The 25,036-nt window shown below is 34.9% G+C and overlaps 1 protein-coding gene across 1 annotated transcript in view; it reads left to right on the forward strand.

Annotated features, from left to right (window-relative positions):
- The first annotated feature begins 1,441 nt into the window (after positions 1 to 1,441).
- LOC134538356 (C-1-tetrahydrofolate synthase, cytoplasmic) overlaps positions 1,442 to 25,036 on the forward strand; it is a 298,992-nt gene continuing 275,397 nt past the window's right edge. The window contains exons 1-2 of the mRNA XM_063379607.1: positions 1,442 to 1,530; positions 13,972 to 14,066. The gene's annotated coding sequence lies outside the window, so the exon portion shown is untranslated. The remainder of the gene's footprint in view (positions 1,531 to 13,971; positions 14,067 to 25,036) is intronic.

Below are 25,036 nucleotides of genomic sequence, written 5' to 3' on the forward strand. Positions count from 1 at the left end.
TAAGCCTTGGCATGCCAGATATATATATATATATATTTAAGACTCAATAAGGAGTTTAACTGAAGAATACAAAACGTAGGTAGTAACATTAAGTAACAATAAAAATCCATGGTACTAGTTTGTAAGAAAACTTAATATAAGGTGTTAGTTTAAGTGGCCATTTAAGTTAATAATTTTATTTAAGATAATGAATTTAATCATGTTAGTCATTAAGAATGTGCACATTAGTTCATAAGAGTGTTTAATATTTTTTTTGTGTTTTAGCATGTAAGTAGTAGGATACAGGCGAACCTGGTAACTCGTCCTACTGAAGTTTTTGGTTTCTTGTTTTCGCTTTCCCCTAAGCTCCGCTTTAACGCGGGGGAGTATGTGCCGTAAATTAGAGATTTAGGCACGTTTATTTAAAATTTTGTAATCTGAAATATTTTGGAAATATCATTATTATTTTTTTTTTCTCATCTTATTTGCTTTACGGCCAGGCCCTCAGCCTCTGTTCTCAGAGGCGAGCTGATTTTCTTTCCCAGCCTCATGCTAGGCTAGCATTCTGGCTAATATTTCTCCCGCCTCCAGGCACGTCGGAGCCGGTAACGTTATATCTTCGCGGGTCACCTTTTGCTAAGAGCAGCTTGTGAAGCAGTGCTGAGCCCTGCTAACTTTGTCACGAATCGGTATAAGGTTCACTAGCAGCAAGACACGACAGGAGGATCCCGTGGGCCTTGTGTCCCACAGACCATGCGTTTTTTGAAGCCACCCCCGCCTGCTCACCCACCCTCTCTTCTCAGAAGTGGCTAGGAGCGACGACCGCTCGAGTGCGTTAACCGAAGTCAAGGCCATCTCAGGCTTGACAGCCGCAGTTACGATTCTGCACCTTAACGACACCTAGCGACGGCTGTGGTAACTAATGCCACTTGTGAGGCGTCGGCAGCGCCGACACTACCGCGCTCGCGTGGAGGTAACGACAACCTCTCTCCCCTCCTTATGTCTCAGGCCGCTAGGTGGCACCACTGGTTACTCCATTAACCCCCTAGCTTGACACTCTCGTCGGTCACTAGTCGATTTATTAGTACTTCTTCTCGCCACCAAAAGGTAGCGCCTCAGTCGCGCAGTCACTCCAGTAAGATCTAATTTTTTTATGCCGGACACCTTCGGGTGGACTCGGTAATTTTCGGCTCAGAGCCTACCCCCCCTCCTATTCTCTAGAGACCCCGCGCTTATGATATTCTGGTGATATCCCGCTCTGAACTTACTTCGGTGCGCGCCTCCGGACTGACTGGTACCGTTTGTATCTGCGATCTTCTGCGAATCATCGACATTGTATATTATGTAGTCTTCTCAGACTAAAGGGATGGAGTCCTTAGCTAAAATTATTAACCAGTCAGTAGTTTAGTTGAAAGTAGAGAAACTTAGTATTTTTATATAGATTATTTTTTTAATTATTCGTGATGACTTCCGTGGCTACCGCGAATCGTGGTTCGAGTTTGCGGAGACGAGACGCCCTCTCCTGAGCGCCAGGACCAACACCCTGTTTTGGTAAGTCTTGACGTCATCCCCCCCCCCCCTTTAATTTCCCTCTATTGGCCTTTTGCGCCATTTAAGTATACTGTCTGGAAACAGGTCTAATTCTTTGGAATTTGGACTTTTGTTTCAGACAGGGTTCCAAGTTTGGGGCAACCAAAATCCTCTGCCAGAACCTCTGGAGTCGGTTCCTGCGCAGAATCCAACATCATTAGGCCTACTACCTTGATCACCGTCTACCTACAGCCCCGGGTGATACCCGCATAATTCTATCTTTTTATTCACGAACCCAAGATTAGTGTAACCCAGTAAAGACAGCGGACAGTAAAAGGCAGTTCGAGGAGAAGAAATTTATATTATATTTTGGAAGGACTATATGTACAATCTTTAAAGTTACCAATGTTAATTTCTTTCTTGTTTTTAAATATTTTAATTTTTGTTATACATTCAGGGCCGGCCCTATCGTAAATAACGTTAAGGAATATCATATAATAAGTGTAATTGTGAGTTATGTAAATAAGATCACTTATCAATGAAAAACAGTCGTTACTAAGGAAAATTTAATCTATCAAAAAAAAAAGAACAATGATTAATAAAATAAGGAAGTCTATAGACGTAACAGTTGTTTTTATTTATTTAATATATAATAACGATCCTTTTACTCCCAAGTATTTGTAGGGAGTCCCTAAATTTTCTTTGTTTACTTCTAGTGTCGCCTCTGTTGTTGACTTTTATAGTTATTAATTGAGGGCCTCAGTAATCAAAGCTTCCAAATCTTTTAACCTTATTATTTAATTATTCTTTAAGACACTTGGGGTATTACAGTATAATACAATTTTAGAAGGTCCCTGTTACAAAAATTTCATTAACTGAACGCTAATTATTTCAAAAATAAATAGGAAATATAATCTGCTTTATTTTTCACTTGATTAGCAACGAACATAAATCGTGGATGTAAATTTCATCACATGTATGGTCAGTTTAATTGAACTCAAAATTTAATTAAACTCAAATAAATGCCCTAAGGTACAAATAAACATCATAGTTGAAATGTAAAATCAGTGACGTTGTTATATGACGGGCTGGGTTTTACGTTTATGTGCTTACTGGTAAAATAAACTTATTTCACGATTTTAAACGCAACATATGCATGCTAATTCGAACTCAGAACTTTCTTGCGCTGAGGTCGACGTTTTCTTCAATCAGTTGCGCGGTTATAAGCTTATACGAAATCTTTAAATAAATGATAAGAATAATATATATACACAAAGTGAGCCGAATTCGATCATTAAACTTCAGCTGCATGTTAATCACGTAAAAATAAGTTGAAAACAACGTATATGTGACATATGGTATAAAGTGCCTTCCATGACTGGTATACGTCATTGAAGCTGCAGCTGAAAGAGTAAATTAAAAAAAATATATTTACGATGAAACGCCAAGTGTCTGCGTAATACCTAATTGAACAACGTTTTACAAACACTTTTAATCTTGTCACTGAAGGTAAATCATTTAATGGAATTAATTTATGGTAACGCATTTCTTTCTTATAGGTACTATTTGGTGACGCGGAGGAATAAAGTGATTTTAAAGTATTGATTATCATTAATCTACATGTCAAAAGTAACGAAGAAGGTTGACTCGCTGTACTACTCTATACCAGGGTTGGATAGCAACCAGTTTTATTTAAAAAAAAAAAAACCAAACAACTTGTTTTTTATTTTTAAACCGGTTTTTTTTTGTTTAAACCAGCCTTTTTTATTATTATATTAGTTATTTTGGTTTTCAGCATGTTAAAATGAAAGCCATACAACATCCCGCTTTCTGCCACTCATGTTGAACCAGAAAAGAACTGAAGTCCAGCAAATCTTCACATCTGACTGAGACATAGAATGTGGATTTCCCACAGAAAGGAGATTTACAGTACAGTCAGGGATTTTTTCCCCCACAGAATATGATTTTTTAAAAATAATTAATACATTTATTTACTCTTTTTTTACACTATGACTACAAATCAATAATTGATTTAATTTTATAAGAGTATTTAACTAAGTATAATATACAACTTATTCTCATAATTTAAATAAGATCTTGTATGGTATATTATTTTTTGTTCCTGTAAATCACAATAAACTTTGATGGACGAAATATTATTTTTATAAGAGTGGAATTAAACTTTAATTAAAATTGATTAATATATTCTATTTAATAATACATTATTTAAAAAAATTGGTTATTTATAAAAACCACTTGGTTTGAATCATGGTTCAAACCGTTGTTTAATCCATTGTGGGTTACCAAACAACTCTATTATATACACCCTCATCGTTTTCGCAAGAAACTAAATTGAAACATAAAACGAAATACTTTGACTCATGACAGGTATGCAATACTCAAAACACGCAGTATGTGACAGCTGCTTAAATTCAGGGGCACTGATAATTAAGTGATTTGCACACAAATGAAGGTATTTCGAAGAAAACATTGATCAAACAATTGAACTAAAACAAATGCACACGTAACTTGAAGCACATAAACATGAATGCTGAACAAACCACTTGTGACATTAAACAATACAAGAGAATAAATTAATGATGTCGCGCCTTTATTTGTGAGGAAACCTTTTGTCATAAAATATAACTTGTTAATTAAAGGATGTTTTACCTTGAGTTCCACAGTTGCTTAACATTTGAAGATTGCGTTTTAAATATGAAGTCATTTACACAACTATTTAATGGCGGTGAATAAGACGTCCTATTTCCAGCGGCTTTGTCTTGAGGTGTGGTGACTTCCAGAACTGGAATGCATTCATTCAATGTATCATTCAAATGTATTTGTAATTCGAAGTAGGTACACACACACAAAACATCTCTTTGTGCCTATCTATACTTCTCTATCTCTCTATCTGTATCTCTAGAAGTATATCTCTATATATCTTTCATGATCTCTATGTATTTATATCTCTCTATCTTCATCTAAATCTATCTACATCTATATTGTTACGAACGCTATAGACCAGACCGCGATGACAGGTTCGGAGCTGGCTGGCGGCCTTACACGGCCACTGACGTCACGCGCCGTCCACTGACGTAAGGCATACCACGCGTTCCCGGCCGAAAAACAAGGGTCATCGCTACCCCTTACCCACTCCGCTCCCCGCGCATCGTCCCACCTCGGTGTTATTATCACCTTTAGCAGCATGGGCATTACGGGCTTACAGAGGCCACCGCGTGGAGCGGCGTGAATAGGCGTCGCCGTTCTCGATTTTTTGGGCGTTGGGTCGGCCCGGGATTATGCGACTCGCCACAGCCGCTCTCGTCGGTTCGGGAAGGGCGCCACAGGTACTTAAGCCGCGACGCCAGCCTCCGCGAGAGTGTCGATGGTTCGGAGAGTTCCGCGAGTGAAGGGAAGTGCTACATTGGTTAAGAGGGTGAGAGACCCCCTTGAGAGTGGCGCGACGCGGAGCGACGGGAGCGAGAGAGTGCGACTAAGTGGCTCAAGACTGTATGTGTGGACTGGCGCGGGGTAAGGGGCGAACCACTGTCGAGCCTAGCTCCAGTGAGGAGTGTGAACTGTGGAACTTGACAGACATTGTGTGACTTGTGAATAAAAATTGTTAAGTGCCAGTGATTGGTGATCGGACATTATTTAAGTACAATTATTTATTAGTAATGTAATTACTAGTAATTAATAAAACTGGTATAAAACCTAATTGGGCTATCCCTTGCGAACCCAGTTCTCCCCACATAGGTTATATATATATATCTGCCCGTATCTGGCAGTCTGACCACCAGCCCCGCAGTGGCTGTGATGATAGTACACTTTCTGGCACACCCTGCCGCGTTGCTGTCTGAAGAAGCAACTAGTATGGGCGCTGTTTCTTCTTTACTTTCGCACTGCAGACACGCACAGAACCACGCCGTGGTTTTACGGTTAACGCTCTCCCCCCCCCCCCCCTCCTTCAACCCTCCACCCCTTCCACAGAATACAAAGACGAGAGCAGAGATGCGTAAAGTGGAACGGAAGATTTATGAAAGCTCCGTGCTGTAAGCCGCTAGACGCTTACTTTCACAATCGCTTCATAAATTATAGACCACGAACAGCTAGTCTCACCTTCGCTAACGAAAAAAATAAATTCTTACTACGTTATTTACAGTGCCTTAATAATAGGCCCACCACCTACCATTTCATAGAAAACAATAAAGAATTTACTTTCTGTCTTAAGTTTCTGATGTGTAAACATATTAGCTCTCGGTATGAGGCATATTTGGTAGGAGTAATTTGATGAAAACTTAACTGAAGTCGATGAACGAGAATGTGAAACAAAAATGGCGGACCCACTTGGAGCAACATAAACCCTTTGTAGTCACTTTCGTGAACAATAGGGTACGTATTGGTGTGTCAAAAGAAATTTCATGACAGTGAAACTACCCTGGAAAATAATTGGTAATCTAAAATAGTTATAGTTAAAAGTAATTTCACGTTTTATTATACGTATGAGACCTGGCATTACAGATATTATTATACATATATTCTCTTTTTATTCCCAATAGGTTTAGAAGCACGGCGGTAGAGAGCGCGCTAGGTAACCTATAGGGACGGCGTTCTAATCTTGTACTGGAATTATTTTTAAATTTGTTTTATAACAGAATAAAATAAAACTGTTGAATTAGTTTAATAAGGTTTAGGTTTGTACAAAGTATTTACAGACTATCAGTCGTTTAAGCAAAAACATGTATACTAACATATACTTAGTGTTATAATATGTGTTTCAAAAAGTTTCAGATTAATATTTTAGTGATCTCTTAGAAGTATAACTTCTATATTGTGCGGAAAATTTATAGTATTAACTGTTAAGTGAGTTATTTTTTTAAAAAAGGGCAGTATATTAAATACAACACCTTGTAAATCAGGTCCAAAGCCTAGGGGTTTTATTGGATCCGTTTCTAATAGTTTAAAATTTCCAGTTGTTTCGTGCTGCTCTGCTATCTACGTTTGGTTGTGGCAAGCAAAGTTTACGATTAAGACAGCGAATTCTAGCGGCGGGCGTAGAAATTTATGTATGTGATTCGCATCAAGAAACTTTGGTATTTGAAAAATGACTATTTTATTTATCAGTTTATTTACCACTCTCGACGTTATTTCAAATGAATTTTACGTAAAACTTTATGTCCGAATTTCGTACTATAAGTTTATTTTCATCATGAATAATATGAGAACACATGAATTTGCTCGTTACTGAGGTTAGAGATTTTTACATCACTGGCGAGTAGGCCTACTGAAAGACTTGCTGCGATTTTTTTCTTTGGGGTTTTATTGAAAACTGTGGTCTAGTGGATAAAATTGTCCTTATGTCATTCCATTTATTTGTACAACGTAAACAACATATTTAGCAGCAAAGATACAACGTTTGGGACTCAGCTAAAACTTCGGAAACCCTGTTTATAAAACCGATTTTCATTGGAGAATATCACCCTCATGAACTGAGTTAGCTCGGAAGTCTTAAGCAAAAATATTTAGCTTCAGGTTCATCATGAAAAAAATAAAACTGTATTTAATATGGAACACTGAGTGTTTTGATAAAGGTTAATTGAATAAAGTTCTACAACTGCAACACTTAATGATGTCGTAAAATTATTTCATTGAAATAATTCAGGGTAACAATTTTTCTCTTGCAGTTTTGTAATGTGTTGTCACCGCTAATATTTTAATTGACAAAATTTTGCATAAGCTCATTTATGCCGTGTTCATGGAACTTTATTTAATTGAACTTAATCCAGACGCTTTAAGTGTTCTATCTTAAAAACTTCATCTGTATTTTGCAGTAAACCAGTCAATTAGCTTCAACTTATTTTTCCGTGAAAACCTACAACTGAAGTTTCTAGGCTGAATTCAGTCAGCCTGTAAATGATTTACATCCGAAATGCTAACTAACTACCACCCAAAAAAATTTGCATGAGTTACCGAACTTTTTGTAAAGGCAGTATCAATTGCCAGATGTTATTACATTTAACTCCCTAATTGAGTCGCAGAGTTTGGTCCTATCGAATAAATTAACGACGTTTACTGTAACGTCATAATGTCTAGTGATTCGGTTATTGATGGCGGTAGCCACTATCACATTAAAAAGCTACTCCCCTATCAGCATCGCTATCTTCTCTTTATAAACATGATCTGCGCGAAGTTTATTTCCCTTTGTTTACAGCTTCACTTAATAAGAAATTACTTTCATTGCGATATATAAAAAAAATACCGCAATAGCTTGAACAGAGAATATGAATACAGATTAAGTAATATCAGGAATTATTTGATTTATTTTCTCTCTCTATGTATAATCATTAACGCTCACCATCCAAGCAATAGCCACAGTCAAGGCTGCTGCACTTGCTAAGCAGACTCGTCTTGTGATTGGCCAAAAACCTCATCCAATAATGGCCGCCCACAGGGACAAATCACTGTTCAGCTGTGAATGACCATTTACTTAATAAAAACTCTAACACTGACTGTCTGACAGACAACTTACAGCCTAAACCAGAAGACGTAGAGATTTTAAATTTGAAGGAAATAACACTTGAGTATCCTGGACGTGTACTCCACCATTTAAAGGGTGAAAAAATGTAACATTTGCAAGGAAATGTTTTTTTAAGTTACAATGATGAAACTTTGTAAATTTACTCTTCAAAAGAAAAAAAAAGAACGTATTTCATTATCTTTGAAAATTCATCTCCAGAGTCCGGGAGGATGGGAAGGGTTTTAACAGATAATAATTCCCGTTTTTGGGTCAAAAATTACCATGGCAACGAATGTTGCACTGCTGTTGCTTCCGTAGTCTGCACGGGAACGACTGTTACATTTTATGCATTCTTAGTAAAATTTAGCGGAGACGTTAAAGATAAAAATATCACGTTTTTTAAGTATAATTTCCTACAGACTTAAAACTCGGCAGTAATGTTCCTTACATTATTACATAGCCATCAATTGAGAGCGAACGTTTCTTAAAATTTGCTCCCAAGGGTGTTTTAGCCCGGGCAACGCCGGTTTCTTCAGAGCATATATATATATATATATATATATATATATATATAATGTGTGTGTGTGTGTGTGAGTTAATGCCCGGCATGCGTTGCTATGTCTCCTTAATTTTTTTTTGTAATATATTTGAAGTAGGTACACATAAACAAAGTATATCTCTCTATCTTTCTATCTGTCTCAAATTCTCTATATATGTCCTATAAATGTCATAATTTTTCTATATAATTGTATATACATTTTTCTATCTATATAGCTATATACATATCTCTCAATGTCACTCTATCTCTATATGTATCTATGTTTCTATCTATATTTCAATCCATACCCCTATCTCTAACTCTCTACATCTCTATATATCCTTCACTATTTTTTTATAAATATATATCTCCCTCCCTCTATACCTCTCTATACCTTACTCTATATTTCTATCTCTATGTCTATATCTTCCTATCTATATCTTTATCTTTACAAAACAGAAAACAACCCCACAAGCATTTATATATGTTTTTACCTATCTATATTTTTACCTGTCACATGTGTGACATATGTACCTATATAAAAATACGCGCGGAGTATTCTAACGCAACGATGTGTCAAAATTACAAAGCAATTGATGGAGAACTTTCGGAGATTTAAGATTTTGAAGGAACGAACACTTATATACATATACCATAACACAATTTCTTAAATTTTTAATCTCCTTTGAAGATGGCTGAAACAAGGCACGCCGAAATGTCGGGCACAACACCATTCACCAGGACGTGACAGCGCCCTAGAAGCCAAGAAGCACTTAATCATTTTAATCACTTAAATAATTACGTTTTTTTACCCCCTCTGTTTTAGGTTGTTGCTCCAAAATTGGTAGACAGTTTTTTAATGTTTACAGTAAATTAATTTCATGGTCAGCATTTACGATAAACTAGTGCATCAAATGGTTTAACTTCGTTTAAACTCATTGCAATACCTTACATAGCCAAGTTCTTGGCTTAGCTTGGGTTAAAAGTTTGTTAAAAAAAATTATAATTGATTTAATATATGAACAAACTATATTGTATACATATTCGCCAGTTTAAATATGATAATAAAAAATGTGAGCAAGTCGTTAAGTACTAGCCAGTGATGTGTAACATCTAACCTCGGTAACGAGCGAATTCATGTGTTATCATGTTGCAAATACACTTATAATGCGACACTCGAGCGTAGAATTCTTAAAAAAAAAAAAAAAAAAAAAAAATGCCGAGAGTGATAAATATACGAAAATCGTGTTTTCAACTATATTTCTTGATGCGAATAGCAAGAAGTTTCCACTCCCGCCGTTAGAATTCGTTGCCGGAGCAGCTACGTCGACTATTTAATTATAAGATTTTTAGAGCGAAAGGTTAAACTAACCAATGAAAATTTAATGATAAAAACGAAAAAGACTTGAAGAAAAATTCTAAACCCCGGATTTCAACCTGATTTCCAACTTGGAATTTTATTAAAATACTGCCCATCTCGTTAAACTTCTTAAACGGTTAATACTTGAAAGTTTACCTTTTTCTTTGTGTTGGTTGGTTAGCGCCATTCGCCACAGATGACAGCTCTGCGGTTACACATTTCCGTTCCATTCACGAAATTACTCCTACCAAATGCCGTATACCGAGAGCTAAGATGTTACACATCAAACGTGCATAATTAACTGGTAGTTAGATGCCATGGAAATGACAAACCTCGTACGTACCTTAATATACACCTAGATTAGTAGAGACATATCTCATTATCGGTGCGTCTCTTAAAGCTAGTGGCCATAACTGCGCCACTACATTTTTAAATCAAAATAGATTGATTAAAGCCTTGACTTGGAACAAAATTTGCCTTCGGGTTGGATATAATAATTTTTTTAAACAAATATAAATACGTTAACCACAGCATAAAGATTTTTCCTATATGTTTCAAATCTCTCAAATTGTGCTACTTTTATGACATAAATAAACAAATTTTAAAAAACTATCATGCATGTAAGTTTCAAGTGGATAGTTGTTTTCTATATAAATTTTATTGCTAGCCCTGCAAGGCCCTTATGAACGAAACTAAGTCACAGAATATTGACTGTGCAATTTGCAATCCATCTCTTCGGTATTTTCGTATCAACTCGTATACTTTTCGCTCGACACCCATTAAAGTTATTTTCACATTTTTTTTTTCCGCGCCCTACCTACATATGAAACCCGAAATGCGGTTGGAGCATCCACAAATTCATTCATCGTTCATCGCGCCGAAGCCATTCATTCCTTTTATGAGGTCAGCGACATGAGTGATACCAATAATTTTGGCTTCCTGCCCAGCCTGCTGAAAGGATCCACCTACTTTATTACCATACATAATAAATAAATCACCCAGGCGGCCAGCACTGAGTTGATCTTCCTGTGGAAAATAGAGCTTGAGTTCGTGTCACCATGGGTATTATTATTGTTCATTCAGGTATGTAACAATATTTATATGTACATGTACACACACACTCACCCGCACTTTCGCTGGTTGAAGAAATTAAGTTCTTGGTTCAAAACGTTCATTTGGATTTAGACTTTTGCAACACTTAGGCCGGGTTTATAAACTACGCAAGAAACGCAAGACGCAAAATGTCCAGAAATCACATTTTATTAGAGTACCAGTTTATAAACTTGGCTAGGCGCAACAGCGCAACGCAAGTATTGTACAACTTCCAACTTTTCTTGCGTCTTGGCTTGGCCATGTTTGAAGAGATGTGTTCCGAAAATTTTTAAAGACGCAGACGTTATTTACATAGAAGCTCACAAGCTCACATTAAGTTTTCACTCGTTAAACGTTCACACAACATGGAAAATAACTTTTAAACAATTTGCCGACCATTTCATTTGTTTTCGTGATAAAAATAAATAGTAAAAAAAAAGCTCGGTGTAAAAATAATATGTTATATGCTGTTTCACATTTTTTAAGTTATAGGGTTTGTGACGTCTTGCGACTTGCGTCCTGTATAAACAAGTGGGACTTACTTGCGTTGGTTGCGAATTGCGCCATTGTGATGTTGCATTCCTTGCGTAGTTCATAAACCCAGCCCAAGTCACATGAACTATACCGGTTTGGAAAACAAACTTATGGTGAGTAACCATGGCGAGAGTAATCAATAAAAAATATTAAGTTATTAATGCACAGCGTTAAGTTATAATTGGACGGTATACGGCATTTGTTTCGAGTAATTTTGCGACCGGAACGGAAATTTGTTACCACGGTTATTACATCTGTGGTGGTTGGCGCGAACCAAAGTTCACAAAGCCAAAGGAAAACTTTATAAACTGTTTAGTGAATTTTCTCAAGATGGGCAAATTTTACTAAAATTCCTAGCCAAAAATTAGGTCCACAGCCGGTTTTTTTTTTTCCTTCAAGATATGTTACCGCTTTTATCGGAGCCGTTTCATTAGGTATATATTTTAAATATTTCGGTTTAAAAGTCGACGTAGCTGCCCCGGCAGCGAATTCTAGCGGCGGTGTTCGAGAACTACGTGCGATTCGCGTCAAGAAATTTATTTTAAAACACAAATTTGCGCATTATTGCACCATGAATTTGCTCGTCACCGGGATAAAGATGTTACACATCTCTGGTTGGTACTGGAAGACTCGCCGAATTTTTTGTTCTGCCATTTAAGCTTTGCAGGGTGGTTGAGCGGCGGACAGACCTCCGCAACGCAACCGCCCGCACACCGGCTCTCAGCGCGGAGGGTCCTGGGTTAGAGTCCCGGCTAAGGCGCGGGGGTGAATTTGTCAAGTGCCCAAACAACTCGCAACGCTTATCGCCGTCAACAAATTGTCAAAATAAACACAAACATTTTTTTTTTTTTGCAAATTAAGTCATTAAAAAAAGGGGGGATGATCGGCTTGCTGGTAATAATTAAGAGCTACCAACGTACCGTTCATTAAAATAAAAAAAAGAGCGTGTCTTTCAGTGCTTGTCAGAAGTGTGTAACATCTAACCTCGCTAGCGAGAAAAAAAAAAAGGTCATGGATCAATACTTCTAAGCGTGATAGATATACGCAAATTGTGTTTTCAACTAAATGTCTGGAAGCGAATCACACGTAGTTCCCGCACCCGCCGCTAGAATTTGCTGCCTGAGCAGCTTCGTCGATTATCGAATCATTCCGTTTGCAGACCGAAACGTTAAACTACATAATGAAACTGCTTCGATAAAAGCGAAAAAAAAAAAAAACACTTGGACCTGATATTCGACCAGAAAATTTTATTATAATACTGCCCATTTTATTTAAAATCCATTGTTAATACTTCAAAGTTTACATTTGACTTTGTAAACTTTGGTTTTTGCCAAACCACCACAGATGGCAGTACCATGTTTTGCACATGTCCGTTGCACGCGACTTCCGTTGTACTCACGAAATTACGCCAAACCAAAAGCCGCGTACAGAGAGCTAAGAAGTTACGCCTCTAAAAAAGTGGTCAGATCACTCGCCTTCCTGAGAGGCGATGAGGGTTCGATTCTCGGCTGGGTCGAATATGGAATATTTAGCAAGTGGGAAACGTGACGTACGTTGTAGCGAGAAGGTGTGTTTTCTCGGGTTGCTCTATCCACGGCACATGAGCGCGATGTCCAGTGGACGTTTAGGCGTCACCGTCATGTAATTTAGAATATTGGGATACCGCTTGCCAAATGTTTTGGTTTGAGATGGCGTAGGACTTAGCTTTGGCTACTTGTTGAAGTCAACACTTGTGAACTGGCGTGGTTATCATGACAGCTGTAGTCGCCCGCGAGGTATAATAAGCTACTACCTCGCGGCGCTTACGGACTGGAGCCTGTTATTAAATACGTGGTTCCAACAAGGTATAGAAGGTCTGGGAGATATGATATGTGCCTTGAAATGCCAAAAGGTTTGGATAAAAAGTTCAAAATTATAATAATTTGGCTGGGCGTATGCGTCTTAAAACTGAATCCATTTAATAAAAAAAACTTAATTTGAATTTTTTTTTAATTTCATTAATTTTTTTAACGTATCATTGAAAGTGATGGTAAGGGTGAATAAAATTATCTTCTGGAGATTTATTGCATGAAAATAAGAAGCGTAGTATTTTTAACGTGAAAATAATTTAAGTTATAAGAATACTAATTTTTTATTCAAGTAATCACAGAAAAAAATATTACTCTAAATTTATTTTGTTTAATGTAAGTTCTCACAGAAGTTTCAAAACACATTTTGGAGGCCTGAAGTTGTAATTTATTAAAGTTTTAACGAGGTCGATTTGATTCATGCAATAAATAAAAAAATACGCATGTGAAAAACTGACGGTGATGTACACATTATATAAAATCTAATTTAACTGAAAGTACGAGGGGAAAAATAAAACTGTTTTGTCGACGCGGTTAGTCGAGTGCGGTGATATTGTGTATCGCATTGTTTTAGGTTTCCCAGTTGAAAGGCAGCTGCGATTACCGACTGGGACCACAACATCGCCTGGTTCCGTCCGGTTCGTTCATCGCAATGTCGACGCAAGCGGGGTGAGTGACAGCATTTGTTCCGCGTGTACGCGAGTAGTGTAATTTGGTACGTTCGGGTCCACGGCGCCTGATTTCGCGGGCGAGTATTGAAAATCGTCGACCACGACCGTTGCATTTTTTTTTTTAAATAAAATTTTCAATGAAATTTCACTCGGGCTAAAACCACGAACATGCGAAGTCAACGATGTAAATTTATTATTATAATTTATTTTTAAGGAATATTTTTTATTTATTTATTCAATATTCATATTTCAAGTGGCGCCTTATCTACCACTTAACCAACAAACTAAATAAACAAACACATGACTAGATTGGATTGCAGAACAGAGAAAATGCCGCCCACTGCTGCGAGATTAATACTAGCCAGCTTGTCAGCATTAAAAATTCATATTTTGTCTACTATTGGTAGTTATAATAATACATTTTAGTATATTTTAAAATTACCTATTTGATTTTTTTTGAGATCATAAAATAGTGATTTTTTGTTGTAAACATTCTGAAAACAAGAAAACGTCTAAGCACAAATTATTATGTTACAGGCGAAATTATTTTTAACAGTCTGTCACTAATAAAAGGTTATTCCATTGATAATTTTTATGACCAAATAGAGCTAAACTTTGTAATATTAAAATATAGATCATATTTTGACGGAGAAAAAAAAAAGAACGAAACCAAGATTACATCTTTTTTTTGGTGTGTTTCCATAGAATTGAATATACATAATCAAATAATTCTCTTAAAATACAACAATAACATTTATTTTCTTAATCCTCATTACAATTTTTTTCTTCAAAATAAAAATTAAGTATTTTTAATTTTTTAAAAAATAATTATATAGTTGTGTCTAAACTTTAGTGTTCTTTACGTACATCGGGTAATATAGCACACCGAAACAAGGACAGCGCTAATAGAGGATATTGTGCATTGCACACTGATCTCTTATTTTGAGACGCATCATAATACTATACATTATTTGCTGTATTAGAAAAGAAACTGAATTTAAGAAAAAATAATTATATAAGTTACAATAACAATGAACACTAGCGTGCAATAAATAATAAATATAGATAAACATATAATATACCAATAAAACCTATGTATGTATACTACAGTGCAAAATAAAAACTTCCTTCCAAAAACACATGCAAATATATACTTCTATAATTAATTTATAAAGAGAGATTGTGAGTTTTTTTGTTTGTTTGACAAATTAAACTCGTAAAGTTCTGTACCGATTTCAACTGTACCCAACTTTCAAGTATTCGCTGTTATACAAGAACATTGTTCCAGATAGACATTGGCTATATTTTATTTTAAAAATTAAAAAATGTTAAAATACTCAAAATACTATAGGTATATCTTTAAGACATGCATGACAGGAAGGAAAAAGTTACACAAAAAAGATTAAAGATGTGAGGATATTAATTGTGTATAAAACTGTTTTTTTAATTTTAATTTTACTCATATTTACATGGACATAGGCTTTGTTTCATTTATATATATATATACACACACACACACACACACACACACACACACATATATATATATATATATATATATATATATATATATATATATATATATAAAGAATATGTGGAGTCCACGCGCAACAAACGTGAAACCACTTGGATATTAAGTATAGATAGAGATAATTTATTAATATTTTTAATTGAAAAAGAAATAATAATTGAGAACAATAATGATCACAAATAAAAAAACTTTTCTGCTCTCTGAACTCCCGCATCTGTTCACTGGAAATTGTTGACGCCTCTTTTGTCAATTTATTCCCACGTTGCCTTTGATAATAACCCTTATCTGCTTAAGCCATTTTAATATTTTTAGACATTATACTAGATCACGATCTCCAGTTGAATAAAATAAAAAAAACACTCTAATCGAACTTAAATTACACAATTATTATAAAGATTATCGCATAAGTTTTTAAGTCATTTTGACAATTCAAATGACAGTGTTCACATACCTAAAATAAATTACACCTATAAAGCTTACTTCTTAAGTCTATTTGTCTTATTTACATTTTAAATCACAATATTTACACAAAAAGATATTATACTTATAAAGTTAATTGTACAAATCAATATCTATTTTCACGCGAATAAATTGTGGATACTTTAAATCAAAATAAAAGGAATATGGTAGCGTCAGTCGTCAGCCGTTACGAAAACTGAGGAGTAGACAAACACAAGCAGCGATACGAGAATTCCGTAGCATCACTGCTGCGTCATTTCTACCTCTCCCCTGCCGTCTCTTCTTCCTGCCGTTACGACTAGCATATAGCATGCTACGCTACTTACCTATCACCCCACTCCCTTTCACTTTGTCTTCTTCCCATTCGACAGCTAGCGCATGCTTTGGAGTGGCGTCGCTGCAAACACACACTCCTGCTCGTACCTAACTAATCCCCTCATGCGATCGGAATTTTCTTAAAGTTTCAAAATTGTAGCTCCCTCAGCAAAGACGTTTCACTTCAAAAATCACGGTTCCGTAAGATATAGCAGTATTTGTAAATAATAAAAGCCTACCCTTAAAAAGTTACAGTACAACGTTGTTATAAAATGTGGGCAATAATCCAAACGAAAATTTTATTCAAGTTTTTGAACAATGGCAGTATGCTACTCCATATTTTAATCGCAATTGTGGCCACTTTCATGGTGTGTTATCACTGTGAATGGAACTTAATCCCTAAGAAACACGCGTTTTTATAAAAAAAATGAAAAGTGCACTAATATATTAATATTTTGTACTGTCCACCTCTTTTACAGACACTGGAGTTTGTGACCCGACACAAAAATATGTATAGAAAATAAATGTTTTACGCCTTATTATTTCAGTGAAAACGAATTTTCTTTCAATGAAACATAAGCCAGGCCCTTAGTGTTCAATCTTAAATAATTTCTCTATTATTTACTATAAAAACATTTTTCATCCCCAACTTCAAAGGCGTACACTAGCCTTGTAAAGCACTTAGGATCATAAGTTATAAAGTATTCAACTTATTTTGTTGTAATGAACCTGCAACCTAAGTTTGTCTGTTGAATTCTGACTCATCCTATAAGCGAAAACCACTCGCTCACTCACTCATCACGAATTATGCGGAACTATAAGAAATTCAGACTGGAAATTTGGTACGCATATTCCATTTTCTACGTAGACATCCGCTTAGAACTGATTTTTTTACGAAAATCTGGGGGTTGCGAAGACGTTACAAATATAAAATTTCATATATTTTTTAAAACAAGTTCTACATAATTTAATGCATGCACATGGAAACGGCCATTGCATTGTTGTATTTTTTAATCTCTAACTGAGCAAAATAACCATATGCTTAGCCCGGGCAACGCCAGGTACTCCAGCTAGTAAACAATAAACACACACATACATATACAAAAGTTGCATGAAAAAAATAGGATAATATCCGCCACATATTTCTAGTAATAATATTATATTTTTTTAAATGAAAATATTTCACAACACACCTTTTGAAAGATGTGACAGGAGTCAAAATAAATGTGGGGTCCATGACGTCGGAGCAGGTATGACGTCATTCAATTCCACGGACGACATTCTTAAATCCTCGCTTGCGAACTCACACTGTAATTTTTTTTTTTTGTAAATGGAACAGATATATGCATGTAAACTTACAGATGTCTGTAAATTTGTACTTTTAAACAGAAAACAAACTGTATCGCAGTAATACTGGGTTCGGATTCTTACACGGGTATTTTTGCTTTGTGTTGTCCCAGTAGGTACCTTCAATAGTCGAAATTATTTGTAAATTGTTCCCTGTATAGGTTTCCAGTATTAACTGCGCACATTAATAAGCATAATAAAACAATATAAAGTTAAATTTTTTGAATATTCGACTATCTTTTCCATGGTTTTAAAAAAAATTATGCTTTAACGAAACATCAATTAATATATAAAATTATGCGCAAATATATCGATAAACGCATTTCATATATGCAAAAATAGCCATAGTCATGCGTTGTACAAATTTACATCTTTCTTGTAGTATTAGTAACTATTTCTTTGGCAATTGGTTTCAAAAGACATATTTGGTAAAAGTACAGACTTTTTTTTATGTGGCAGGCGCCTGAAATACCAAATTATACTACTTGTTTGAGCGAGATATATAGTTAGATAGATAGAGAGAGAGAAAGAGAGAACGAGAGAGAGAGGGATTGGGGAAAGGAAAATTTAAGTGGAACAAAAGAAAGTGGATGAAGGAGAAAATAATAACAGCGTCAATTCCCTGAGCACAAATATTAATTTACAAAACAATACGTTTGCATGTTTCTCTTCCCACGAATGCTTAGTATCTTTGGAAACCCTCCACTCAAGTTTTCCTTTACCCCACTTCACTCTCTTTACTCCCCCCTCGAAATAAAAGCCTTATTACGTGATCACTCATTTCGCTGAGAAGCCGAGATAATTTGTTTACTTCATCCCGCTGCTTTTACTTGTTATACTCCGCACGTAGATAGCACATTGGCAGAAGGCAAAAGTTTATTTCGAGTTTGGATGAAAATAAGAGATGTAGGTACTCGTTTGATTCTTCTTATGGCAAGTGGAAATTACAGAAACAAATTCCCGTTTAAGCATAGGACTTCGTGTATGCGGTTATTTTTACGTTTGGTAGCTCGAAACAAACACCAAAATATTTTGCTTTGCATAACAGTGTTGTGTGACCAGAATATAAAATTTAGCAACATTATTTTTAAACATAAAATTGGTTTGCACAACCAGTTAAGTATAGCCATATACTTTATGCTTTCATTTTTTCACCCAATTCGTTGAAAAAAAATTAAGATTTCGTTGTTTTTATATTCATGAACGTTGTACTAGTCAGTTATATCGTGCATTGGCTATAATAAAACTACTCAAATTGGCATAAATGCCCTTTAATGTATCGAATCAAAGACACTTTGTTAATGTGGCTACTAAATATTCATAACTTTTTTAGCAATGCCTAGTGAAAAAAAATTATATATATTTGTTGCGTGGTTTTATTTTCCTTCTGGTGTTTACCTAGTTTAAAATTTGAATTTTGTTCTTTTGTCACTGTTTTACTATTACAATTATGTTAATGCTGATTTAAAAAAAATGAAATATGCAGTGTTGAAAGTCCAATTTTCTTATGTATTCTCTTTCTATATATTACATTGACTGAATTTGTTTAGTTAAATATTAATTATGTTTTAAACTAAAAGTTAATACTTTATCATTTTACAATGCACCAAGAAAAATATCGACACCATATAATTAATAGTTTTTGTACATATTAAATATGGGTTAAAGACTTCTAAACAAATTCATTTTTATAACAGAAATTTGGTTACAACTAAATTTTCTTGCATTTCGTGTTTCACCTTGCTATGTGACTTGCATTTCGATATGAATCTCAGTTTTGTCGCAATTAAGCATAAAACTTTCCTCTACCAACAATAATACCGATGCATTAAAAAAAGTTAAAAAGAAAAAGAGCTATAGTAAACACTATTTTTACAATAACGGAAGTACTCATGATGTTAGCAGTAACTTTTATCGCATCCCTTTGATGTCGTGGTCCATTGAAATACAAAAGCTGTGATGTGAAATCCAAAAAGTATCATACCGTTGCAATAAAATATTATGTCATGTTGTCACTAACACAAGGAATTATAACTGAAATAAGTGTTGGGAACAAAAAAAAATTAAACTTTATTTACTTGCACGAGAATTGTTATTAACACGAGTAATTAACTCGTAATGGGAAATTATCCCCACCTTTCCCCACTTCTTTTTTTAGTTTTACAAAAAAATATTTGCTGCTGATTTGTACAATCTAACCTACCGGTACGTAGAAATGACGTATTTCTAAAGAAAAATTTCTTTTTGTTTGCTTGCAATATGATTTAACTAATAAGTTAAAAATCTAAAAAGAATTATTTTTATAAAGCTTTTAATTATAATATTTAAGTACACAGTGACAAAGATTGAGTTTCTAATATGCGTAGGAATTAACGTGGAAAATTTATGTTTTGTTGGTTTTCTTTTTTCAAGATATGTGTTATTTAAAGTGTTTTTATTTTGCCTACGTCTATATTAACACACACTTCTGGTATATGTTATTTTTATAAAACTAAAATTTCAGTGAAATAATATCACGTCACTAATTGCACGACAACAATTTTATTACGAGATCTAAATATGAACTACAGCTATTTGCATATAAGGTTACAACTCTGTTTTATCATAATGACATGAGAGGTAAATATCCTGATTATGGCAACTACTAATTACGCTGAAACATCTGTAAACATTACGTCTGTAATTATTAGTAGCAGTCGTATTTAATATCTAATCCAGATGTTCGAATTTCAAGTACGATTATGTTTACTGTGAGATTAACGTTTAAAACGTTCAAATGGATTTGAAAATACATATTTTAACTTAAAAGCATGAACCGTAAAATTGTAAATTATATCTATAATGTGTGATTCGTGCGTTTAAAAGGTGTAACACCCAATCTTGCTATTATTTAAGAAAAAATCTAAATTCGTCCCCAATTTATTTTTAGGACTAGAAAAATATTTTATATCTTGGTTACATGCAAGCAAATAGACTTTTAAGAAAGCCTGTGATGTTTAAAATTATAATTCAGGTACATATTTTATGATTGTATGAAGTGAGATTAATTATTCTACGGTTCAAACATTAAATTACATTTTATTTCGTGAAGTGTAATGATGAACAGTTTTCCTTTAGTACGCCAGGGAAATTTAATGCATTCGATTCGAGTGTCATTCACTTACAATGGCGTCTGTAATCTTTCCTGGCAGCGACTCAATAAAAGTTGGAAACATTCAAGAGATCTCGAGTAGTTTCCAATTTATTATTCAATCATGATAATAAACGTTTCAACGTCGCCTCAAGTTCTCGTTTTAGTTCATTCGTCCTCGAAGTCATCTTTATAAGATTCCATTCCTTTTGACGAAATGAAGGACGTTTCCGTTCCAATCATTACGCATGTTCTCACTTCGCCGCTTCATCTATCGTTTTGCGAATGGTCTAGCAGTGATGGCACAAGTGTTACTACTACAACGTTTAAAGATTTTACCGTCTCAGACTTAGCGATTATAGCTCACATTATTGTTTTCTTCGCATCCGTTGTAACTTCCAGTTCTAACAGCGAGCTATAAGCCATGTAGCATTCACAAAACCAAGAAGAAGAAGAAAGGAGTTTTGGTATCTTTAAGCGTAAATGTTATGTATTTAATGTGATTATTTACTACTAAGTGATATGTTACGTAAATTATATATATCCATATCTAGTAATGAATTACCCAACTTGGAATGATTGAAACAAAAGTCTTAATTTTTGGCCAACAGTTTTTTTTTTTTTTCAGATTTTGAAAAATGATAGCTCATAATTTTATGAAGAAAAAGGTTTATAGTCATTGACTTAAAAACAACATTTCTCCTGTGAGTTTAAGTTTTTGTGCCTTGTTAAAATGTCGATGGAGTAATGTTATTGAAAAAAAAAATGAATAAATTCGTAATAGCGATTATCTCTTCCAGTGCAGTGGAAAAGTTTAATCACTACACGTATCCATTAATTATCATGATTTAAAAGAATTCTAAATGTCGCTGATCTAATCCAACCATCACCTAGAAATGAGAAAGCTTCCGGGGAAGATGAATAAATAAAGAACGTACTTTTGCGAGAATTTTTCTACTTTAACAACGAAAACACGTATTATTTAGGTATCTGGCCTAACAAAAATACCTTTCCTTCAAGTTATTGCGGTTCTTTGTAACCAGTCACGATCGACACATCTATGACGTCAACGTGACAAAAATGGCGGACGCGAAAGAAATTTACGTTCAGAAATATTTTATATTTCCATCGCGTCGCGGGTCACTGAAACGCCTGTCAGAATTTTGTTTTCGAAATACTGTTAAAGTGGTGCACTGGTAGTTCTATTATTATTTTTGTACACTCAAGGTTTCGTTTACTAAAAATTTTGTCTGTGAAATCTCTGAAATGTGTTTTATACACTGAACGGTAAATTTAAATTAAACAAATTACTTTCTCAAACACGGCTGAATAATAAAAAAAAATTAACATTAACGACACTCGTGTCTTTGGAGCACATGCGACAGCGAGTAACTTATATATATACAATCGGTTTATTTTTTTGGTTGTCGTGCGGGTGAATCAGTTTGTTTACAATAATAAAATATTTTGCTGTCGCATAGCGCCGTAGCGTTGTGATTCCAAAATTACGATCGTCTAGACGGGCGAAAATCATACCTTTCGTGAGCGAGTTTTTCAGTGATGGCCAGCGATCCGTAACATCTAACCCCGGTAACGAGCAAATTCAGGTGTTCCCATGTCGCAAATACACTTGTAATACGAAAATCGGACACGGAATTTGAAATAATTACGAGCGTGATAAATATACGCAAACAGTGTTTTTTTTTTTTTTTTTTCCTTTCGCGCTTACATTTATGGACGGGAATCACACGTAGTTTCAGCACCCGCCGCTAGAAATCCTTGCCGGAGCAGCTACGTCGAATAGAATCATTCGGTTTGCAAACAGAAATTTAAAACTATATAAGGAATCGGCTCCATTAACAGTGAAAAATAGTTGGAAAAATAAAACTAAATTCTGGCTTTGGACATCATTTTCGACAAGGAATTTCATTTAAATACTGCCCACCTTGTTAAAATTCATCAAACAGTTAATATTATAAATTTTCCCTTTGTCTTTGTGAACTTTGGTTCGCGCCATCCGCCACAGATGGCAGCACCTTGGTTACACATTACCGTTCCATGCGACTTCCGTTCCAGTCACGAAATTACTCCTACCAAGTGCCCTTTACCGAGAACTAAGATGTTTACATATCAGTACACATTATAAATTTAAAAACGAATTATCTGTGTAAATCTTTTGTGAAACACCTACCTAACCTACATTTTACTTTTGAAGGGGGGTGTGGGAACAGGAAGTTAAATGACCGTGTATTGTTAGAGCTTTTGAATGTTGGTTTCCCAGTGAAACTAGCATCAGGACAAAGCGGTAAAAGGAAAAAAAAATGATGGAGAAGGGGGGGGGGGAGATCATCTTGGAAAGGCGATTACATTCTGCCTGAAGGAAATCTGAGAATCCGTAGAAAGATGTATGAGGAGAAAAGAGCTAGCGTTTGTGTGCAGTCTTGACTGAATTTATTTCATGGCTCGCCGATTTCGAAAAACGCTTTGCTGAGAAAAAAAAACTTCTGTACTTTTAAAAACGTCCAGCTGTGGTACCTGGCGTTGCCCGGGCTAAACGCGGGGTGATTTAAAGCACTATATGAAAGCTCTATACAAACAGCAATTGTGTGTCGGTGACCTATAATTTTCTGTTTACCCAAGGCGATCGGTTGAACAGTTTAGAAGTTTGATGCGCTGCAGCGCCATCTAGCGGCGAGTTATAGCAAAATGGACATCGCGAAAATACTCCCCCGTGTTCAAATATCTACATAGGCGTATACCAATTTTCGTAGAGACCGGTTGCACGGTATAGAAGAGTATAATGCTTATTAATTTGCGCAGTTAATAATGGAAACTATGTAGGGAATGGTTTACAAATAACTGGGATAACACAAAGCATATAATGCCCGGGTAAGCATCCAAACCCACTATTACTGCGAACACTATTTTGTGGTGATACAGTTGTTGTCAAGAGAATATACAAATGTATAAATATCTGTAATTGTACATGAATATTTATGTTCCATTTACAACAAAATTTACAATGTACGGTGCTAAAACGCTTATAATGACGCAAGTTTCTTTTGTCACCTATCAAACGCTTGAACAGAACAGGCAGTGGTTTTGCGATCAAAAACCAACTACGAAAACACGTTACTTCTACAGTTTTTTTTCACAAATGCTTGCGAATAAAATTTTACTTTTTAATCAAAACCGCATAATTTGTCATAATTATTTTCTATACTAATTTATTTTCAAAGAAATTTACAACTATTAATATTTTATTCAAACCAAAATCCCATATATAAATACTTTTTTTTTAATTTAATGTGTCTTCGACAAGAAAAGTTTTACTTTTCAGAAAATATTTTTCACATATATATAACAGAATAAACAACTAAAAAAAAGATGTTATCGTTTAATTAATTACAGATTATTTTTTAACGGTTTTCATATCATATAACAAGATTTCATACGCGGACACAAAATCTCAGCTGGTGAGGCAAATTTTCAGCTCTGTTATAATTTTATTTTTAGTTGAGGAATCAAACTTTATTCGAGGCGTCAATTTTCAGACTGTATATTTCGTGACGTAAACGATTGTAGTTTTTAACGCATCATTTGAATGATAAAGCAGGAAGAAAATGTATTTATAGGTGGGCACAGCAAAAACATACAAACGAAATTCAAAATCGTGGCCATGTCGGCGTGGAAAAAAGTTTTGTTCCTTTACATTTTATCGGTGTCGTTCATTCCCCAACAAGACTGTTGAGTGTGTAAATAAGAACACGTGACGAGCTTTTTAAGTCACTTGTCTGTGCTCCTTGATTGCAAATAATTAAAGTAAGTTGTTAGGTGAAGAATCATATTAATAATGTACACGATAACATAGAAAACAATCAAGTCGCTAAAAATACATAAATTTATTTCGTCTTGTTATCACCGTTAACGATATTTTCACGTTGTCAGTTTTAGTTCAAATTTGATTACATTGTGTTGCTATAAATAAATACATTAAGTATATATATTAATATATACATTTTTTAAAACTCTTAATGTGTAAATTTACTATTTACTGTACAGGAGAAAGTGCTAATTATTTTTGTAGCATTATTATCTGGCATAAATTGCCACATTTGTTTTAAGCATGTTATGCTGTTTGAATGAATGTGATTAGTGATGGGTGTACCAGGCGGCACTGCGATAT

The sequence above is a fragment of the Bacillus rossius genome, chromosome 13 (genome assembly GCF_032445375.1).
Source record: "Bacillus rossius redtenbacheri isolate Brsri chromosome 13, Brsri_v3, whole genome shotgun sequence".
NCBI classification, from domain to species: domain Eukaryota; kingdom Metazoa; phylum Arthropoda; class Insecta; order Phasmatodea; family Bacillidae; genus Bacillus; species Bacillus rossius.